Below are 7660 nucleotides of genomic sequence, written 5' to 3'. Positions count from 1 at the left end.
ATGCTGGTATTTATAGCTCTTTCAGAGGACTCTCCTCCTCCACCACTAACTCCACCCACTGCCCCAAGTTTAGCACGTAACATCTGCTGATCACTACTCTGCACCAGTCAGAGAAAGCAGAGGCTTCACCAATTTCTTGTAGAATATTTAACTAGCAACTTCGGGGCCTCCTTTTCAGAAGAGCTCAGCTTTTGTTTAGGCAACTAATAAGGACCAGATTTTCAGGGGTGCTCAAACTTGATGCTCCATCTATGATGCTCATAGACAGACTTTCAGAAGTGAGCAGTGCACAACACGCTGAGCTATTTTGCAAACCTGGACACTTATTTTGAGCTTTAAAACACTAGTATTTAGTGCTGATGGGATAGCTCTGGAGTCTGCCTTTATTCAACAGCAGAGCAAGTTTCATTGCTTGACCAGGGCTGGATTAAGGCCAGTCTGGGCCCTAGGCATAGTAATAATTAGGGTTACCTCACCACCCCTCAGGTTTCCCTTCGAGCCGTAACTTGCTCTGGTTGCTCCATTTTAATGGGGGACACCCCCCTCCCCACTGAACTAATTTTCTATGGGGTAGGGAAGGACCAGTATTCCGACATCACCCATTTCTTGGAGGGTACAGGGGAAGTCCTTCAATCTCACAAATCCCTTTGTCCTCTTCAATCCCCTCGCAAGGACCACTACTTGGATAGTGGAGTCACAATCCAAGGACTTTCCATTTGACTGAGGGAAGCTCTCACAGATGGAGGCGGCCCCCACTCCCAATCTTTCCTGGAGCAGGCCAGCTTCCCCACTCCCCAAAATCTATCCTTGTCCCACAAGAAGATCAGGTAGTGGCAAAGTGGTACCAAGCTGCCCCCTTACCTCCTCTCCTCCCTCAAGGAACTTGCCATGTTTACTGGGGGGTATGGAAGTCAGGAATCCTCCCCTTTTCCCCTTTTGGAATAGCTGCTTTCATTGAATGGACTTCATTTAAATAGGGGTTCCATTCTCCTGGATTCAAAATGGGCAAGGCTCATTAGGAAGAAATTAAATAGGGAGAAAAGGAGAATGTTATAGCTTTCCTGCTTGACCTGGGGTGGGATCAGGCCCTAAAAGAAACAGGAGAATGAAAATGAAGATTAAAAAATTCGAAGTTATTGTAAGTATGTGTCCAACAAGCAAAATAAAGGGAGCTTGACCAATGAGGAAGCAATGAAGATCTTGTAAAACCGCTGTTGATAAAGCACACATTAACACACTTGGATCACTTTAACACAACACAATTACCCTCTCCTGCTCATGTGTTTCCTAGGGTGTCAAAATAACTAGCTAAGAACTTAACTGAAAAACAATTCTTGGTGATTTATCAATGAGAAGTACAGAAGTGATTGACAAATAGAATAGAGCACCTTGAACCAACAATTCGCATTTATATCTCACTCTATATAGTAATAATTTAGCCATAAGTCGAACCCCAACAAAGAATTGGCGCACTGCAGAGGTGGTAAGCCCTTCATAACTGGTTATACTGCACCCAGACAATGTCTGCCAGTTAGAAAGGAATTTGATCTAATCTCTACTGCACCAACCAAAAGAGGACTGCAGCAAAGTGTATAAGATGCCTGTAGGATGAATTAAAGAATCGAGGTTCCAATGGCTTCTAAGAGCCAATAATGACTTAGATGCTTTTGAAAGCTTTGCCCTTGGAGCTAACTATATTGCTGGCAGATATCAAAGTTCTGTAAATTTATTTAGCTGTCACAAACAAACAAGAAAATCTTTAACAGCAACATTTATGCAAACTTGGTAAATGTTTGATATGGTCATGGTGCAACAGCATGAAGTTTGATTGACCTAACTTACCCTTACAGAATAGGAAACTCACTGGACTTTATGAGAAGAAAATGCATCATCTTATCCTGTTATTGATGTTTTTCCACAAGAGTGTGATTTTACCTTTGCCTTCCGGTAGGACTTGTCGTCCTACACACTTTGAAAATCAGACCCCAAAGATTTTTCTAAACTTTCCTTCATGCACTTTAAAAATTGTCTGTTATATAATCAATACCTGACCCTGTACCACATAAAAGGGTTTGATGTTGAGCAATGTTTGCTCGTACTACACTCTTATATAGTAATTCAGTAATTTGTGTCCTAGCATTTTTACTTCTCTGGAGCCACAGAAATATTGACAAAGCAAACATGATGGAGAGAAAGATTTAAAAGCCTAACCTGAACCTGACTAATGGTTTTTATGATCAGGGACAAAAGTTTCAGGAAACTATACATACAAATAGAAAGAAAAAAATCATATTAAATTGAAACTGGCATTGGAAAAGTTTCAGAAAAGGGCAACAAAAATGGTTAGGGGTTTAGAATGAGTCCCATATGAGAAGAGATTAAAAAGACTGGGACTGTTCAGCTCAGAAAAGAGGAGACTAAGCCGGGATATGATAGAGGTCTATAAAATCATGACAAGTATGGAGAAAGTGAAGAAGGAAAAGTTATTTACTTGTTCCCATAGAACAAGTAAGCACCTAAGAACTATGGGTCACCATATGAAATTAATAAGCAGCAGGTTTAAAACAAACAAAAGGAAGGTTTTCTTCACACAGCGCAGAGTCAGCCTGTGGAACTCCTTGCCAGAGGAGGTTATGAAGACCAGGACTAACTGGGTTCAAGAAAGAACTAGATAAATTCATGGAGATTAGGTCCATCAATGGCTACTACCCAGGATAGGTAGAAATGGTGTCCGTAGCCTCAGTCAGAGGCTAGAAATGGGTGACAGGAAAGGGATCACTTTTTGATTCCCTGTTTTGTTCACTCCCTCTGGGGTATCTGGCATTGGCCATTGTCAGAAGACAGGATACTAGACTAGATGGACCTTTGGTATGACCCAGCATGGCCATTCTTATGTTATAGTAATATCATGGATCAAGCAGAAAAAACCCTGAAAAAAGATTTGGTGGAACAGATGAAGTATTGATACCCATGTAGTGATGGAAAGTGGTTGGAGAGGATGGATTATTCTTCATAGTATTCTTATGTGTGTGTTATTTATGCCTTATGTTACATGGAATCAAAGATTAGGACATTAAGTCAAGAAATGCCAAGGAATCAGCCACATTCAGTCTATCCTATTCCAATTCCCCTTCTAGTCACACTTAGTTCACCAATAGCACCCATAGTGCTGTAGATAGGAGCTTTATGAAGAAATGCATAGCATAAGATCACATCAAGCACCAGAACCTCCATATGTGTTATATGTCATCAACAGCCCATAGAAACTACCCAAGCCTCCGGACAAAGAAACAGCCAGCCCCCAAGGAAAAGATAAAACTTATATATGTAAGTAAGTTATGTTTGTATTGAATTCTAGAATTTGTGTATTAACATTTCTCAGATGGGGTTATTTTTCCATAATATTCTCTCCATCAAAAGAGGGAAAGGGACTTCTACAAAATTATTTTAATTAAACTTTTAATAGAGGGTTTATTGCATTATTAATCATATTGATTACAGAATCACAGAATACTAGAAATGGAAGAGACCCTGAGAGGTCATTACATCCAGTCTCCTGCTCTCATGAAAGGACCAAGCACCATCTAGAATCATTCCTGGTAGATGTCGATCTAACCTGCTCTTAAATATCTCCAATCATGGAGATTCCACAATCTCGCCAGGCAATTTATTCCAGTATTTTACTACCCTGACAGTTAGGACGTTTTCCCTAATGTCCACCATAAATCTCTCTTGCGGAAATTTAAGCCTATTGTTTCTTGTCCTATTATGAGAGGTCAAAGAGGACATTTTTTCTTCTTCTTGTAACACCCTTTTAGATACTTGAAAACTGCTATTATGTCCCCTCTCAGTCTTCTCTTTTCTAAACTAAACAAAACCAGTTCTTTGTCTTCCTTCCTAGGCCTGCTTTCTTCACCTTTAATCATTTTTGTTGCTCTTCTCCAGGCTCTCTCCAATTTCTCCACATCTTTCTTGAAATATGTTACGTAGAATTGAACCCAATACTCCAATTGAGGCCTAATCAGCAGAGAGTAGTGGGGAAGTACTTCTCGTGTCTTGCTCGCAACACACCTGCTAATACATCCCAGAATTACATTTACTTTTTTTTTTTTTTTTTTACACAAGTGTCACATTGTTGACTTGTTTAGATTGTGGTCCGCTATGACACCTACATCCCTTTCTGCAGTACTCCTTCCTAGACAGTCACTTCCCATTCTGTATGCATGAAACTGATTGTTCCTTTTTAAGTAGAGTACTTGGCATTTGCCCTTATTAAACTTCATCCTATTTACCTTAGACCATTTCTCTAGTTTGTTCAGATCATTCTGAATTATGACCTTATCCTCCAAAGCACTTGCAACCTCCCTTAGCGTGGGGTCATCTGCAAACTTAATAATCGTACTCCCTATGCCAAATCTAAATTGCTGATGAAGCTATTGAACAGAACTGGTCCCAAAACTGATCCCTGTGGAATCTCACTTGTTATGCCCTTTCAGCATGATTGTGAACTATTAAGAACTACTCTGAGAGCAGTTATCTAGCCAGTTATGCACCTATCTCACCGTAGTCCCATCTAGGTTATTTCCCTAGTTCATTTAATGTGATAGCTATACAAAAGGTATAATGCAAGGCATAGAGGCTGAGAACTATATTTCAGCTTACCCAAATCAGGCCTAAGCACTAGACACAAAAGTAGGTGTCCCAGGAATGACACTGTACCAGTAAAGTTTCAAGATTCCTATAGAATAGTGGTTCTCAGAGGGGGCTGTGGGCCTAGCCAGGTAAGCCATTGATAGGTCTGCACTGTTTAGTTTACCTAAACTGTCAGTAGCCACAGAGCCTTGCAGCTCCCATTGGCTGTTGTTTGCTGTTTCCAGCCAAGGGGAGCTGCGGGAATAGGCATGGCCTAGATTGACAATGCTGGAGACTTTGACCCTCTGAAGAATGAGTCCTTCAAAAACAGTTTGTTACGAGGGAAGAAAAAAGACTTCACGATTCAATAATGTCTGGAGGAGCACTCCATACTCAAGCTGATGTGCTTGGTATCAAGGTTCCCCTGTAAGTTGCACAGTAGCATGGCTATGCAGCTGCTTAATAAGCCCTGCCCAGAGGCTCAGGGCTGCTGCACACAAACCTACCTGGATGGGAGAATGGGCTCTATGCTGTGAATGGAGGAGCACCTCTCCCAGCTGGTAGGGAGGGGACACAAGGAAGGAGGGAGTTGCTGGGGAGGGAGAAAAGGGGAGTTTGGGACTTCCTGTCTCCTGACTGGGTGGCCAGGAGAGGAGATATGACTACAGAAACTTAGTACTCTCCTCCAGACTTCTGGGTTGGGAGGGGTTGGATGAGTGCAATTAAAGTTGGATCCCAGATAAGTGATTTTCATTAAGTTTTAAAATTTGTTTGGAAGGAGTCTGCATTAAGAACAGGTCTTTGCTACCTGGTATAGATCTAGCTCTTAGGTAGCCAAGGACATAATGAAGAGAAATGCTAGGTGTTTTGTAGCATGAATACCTTATTTGCAAGCTCTTTGCACAATTTTTGTGTCTACCAACTCTGAATCATATGTTAATATGCTCTGGGGCTTCTGCTCTTTGAGTTGGTGAACAATGTGAAAGTTTCAAACCAGGAGAACTTTTCTGTTTTTACATGTTCTGCTTCACTTGCATACTATGGGTCCTAAAGATTCATGTAAAATTCCCATAACTAACGGTCTGATGTTTTACTTCCCTTCCTATTATCAGTGGTTGTTTGTGGCTTTGCTGTCTGTGTTGCTTTCTAACTTTCTTACTATTCCATGTTTGTGCACTATTAACTGAATTAAGAATTGACATCCCAGAAAAACTATGCAAGTCTGAATGAATGCCTTTTATTCTCCTTTCCAATGTCAGCTAGTATTGTATTAATATTTGCAGGAAAAGCATGACTATTTATAAATTTGTTTAGCATCTTAAAGCTGAGCTACATATAGATAATATGCATGCAAGAGGGATAGTTTTGAACTTTAAAAGTCTGTAGTATGCTAGTGTTTTGGCACATGCTTTTTTCTTTTTTCTCTTAAGAGCAACTTTAGTGGAGATTCAGTGGCCTATTGGAGTAAGTTGTTAAACTGAGGGTCTGATTGCATTTTTTATGCTTTTACATAATGACCATGTCTTATTTATATAGCTGTTTTCAGTATGCTCCACTTTGGTGTGTTTACTAGCTTGAGCTGTTAGAAAAGATAATAATATATATGTAGTCCAAAGGTAGTGCTACTATCAAAGAAAATTAAATAAACATCTTAAGCATTGCTCCTTATTAATTGTCCCTTGTGTTAATATTTTCTTCTTCCATACCTATAAACTGTTAGAAATAAATAAATCTAGATTTTTTGTTGTTCTGGTGGTGCACATCTACACATGACTATTAGAAAAGAACAGATTACCCAGAGGTGGAGGGGGTAAAAGAGCATTGCTGATATTTGTTCCATCCTGGATCTTGCCTACCTGGGATGTGAGTAAGCAACAAATTAACTCCAATCACATCTTTTTATCTTAGTATGTAAATGCATTTAGCAATTACATCACCCTTTAAGCCCAATTTAGTAATGAGAACACCCATATAATGCATAATCATAACCATGGTATTGCACAAGAAAAGTCAACCCAATCAAGAATGGAAAATATTAGGGAACAGTGCTTGGTACTCCGTAGTTACTTAAAATAGGAAGACTCTGAAGATGGCTGCAGGGCAGCCTCCATGAGAAGGTGATGAAGCTTAGTCTCCTAAGTTCAGGGTTTAGTGTTTCTGGAGATTTGGCATATGTCCCAGATGTAACATCACTGAGGCAATTTTAAACATGAGAATGGATATCACTTACCAGCATGGATTTCTGGAGCTGGTGACAGCACTGCTTGAAGCCCAGAAACTAAGGCATTTCCCCAGTCCTGGCTATTAGTACCTAGAACAAACAGGAACACCCAGATCTAATAAAAATTATCTATATACAAGAAACCATTTTCCTGAATGGGTGAAAAGAACTGCAGAAGTTACCAATCACAATCAGTAAGTAGGGGGAAGGCTCCACCCTTTCTACCATTACGCAACAGCATGGGGCAGCAGAGGGCTCATGTGCCACCCAAAGGAAAAAGCTACCTGTCCATTGGATGTGCACACATGTAAACTGAAGTGAAATTGAGCCCATTGATTAATTCCCGGTTGCAATGAAGTATTAACACTCATTGATGAAATGAATATAAATGTCTTAGAATTAGCACAAAGATTAGTAGTTTGAACAAGCATAAACTGCCTGAGGGTTCTGATTTTGTTAGCAGGGTAATAAATAAAACAATAATAAGTACAATTCTAAGGAAATTGCTTTATTTTCAGTGTGTTCTACTGGAATTAATTTTGGAGCAGAGAAGGGTCAAAATATTCATTTGTATTCATGCACATGGTGGACATGTAACTGGAAACCAGATAAGTGAAATACTTGTGTTACAGAGAGACAAGCAAACAACCTTATATTTGAGACTGCATGATAGAGGATGACAGAGAAAAAGTGGTATGTGAAAGGAAGAAATTACATCTACTTGTGAGCTTTCCACATTTGGAAACTGTAATGCAGGAAAACAAATCTCTTACAAAAATATGCAGTCTTCACAGGTGCTGATGTCAT

Source organism: Pelodiscus sinensis, chromosome 2 (genome assembly GCF_049634645.1).
Source record: "Pelodiscus sinensis isolate JC-2024 chromosome 2, ASM4963464v1, whole genome shotgun sequence".
Classification (NCBI taxonomy): Eukaryota; Metazoa; Chordata; order Testudines; family Trionychidae; genus Pelodiscus; species Pelodiscus sinensis.
This window is presented reverse-complemented; position numbering follows the sequence as displayed.